Source organism: Gracilinanus agilis, chromosome 5, assembly GCF_016433145.1.
Source record: "Gracilinanus agilis isolate LMUSP501 chromosome 5, AgileGrace, whole genome shotgun sequence".
Classification (NCBI taxonomy): Eukaryota; Metazoa; Chordata; class Mammalia; order Didelphimorphia; family Didelphidae; genus Gracilinanus; species Gracilinanus agilis.
This window is the reverse complement of record NC_058134.1, coordinates 151678099-151678447: the sequence shown is the minus strand read 5'-3', so window position 1 is coordinate 151678447 and position 349 is coordinate 151678099.

Genomic DNA, 349 nt, shown 5'->3' with positions numbered 1-349 from the left:
GGTGGGGGTGAGAGGAGAAGCGGCATAGGGGAGGGGCTTCCAGCCCTGCTTCGCCTAGAAGCTGTCTTTTGGGTGGGGCGGGGCCGTTTGGGTTGGACTGTCCGTTGCCCTTCGTGCACCTCCTCAAATCACGCCACCCGGATTGGGTGCTGAGCCGCTGCTAATCCTCTGTCTTCTTCCCCACCCCCATCCCCCTGGACTCTGTGGACCAAAGGATGCTGGGGGGTAGGGGGGGAGGGGAGGATTTGTTCCTTATCTTTGTCTGGCTCAGGGACTGAAGGAATCTGTGCTTTCCCTTTTTTCCCTTCTCTTCTCCCAGCCAGCCCATTTCCAAATTCTGAAGAGTCAG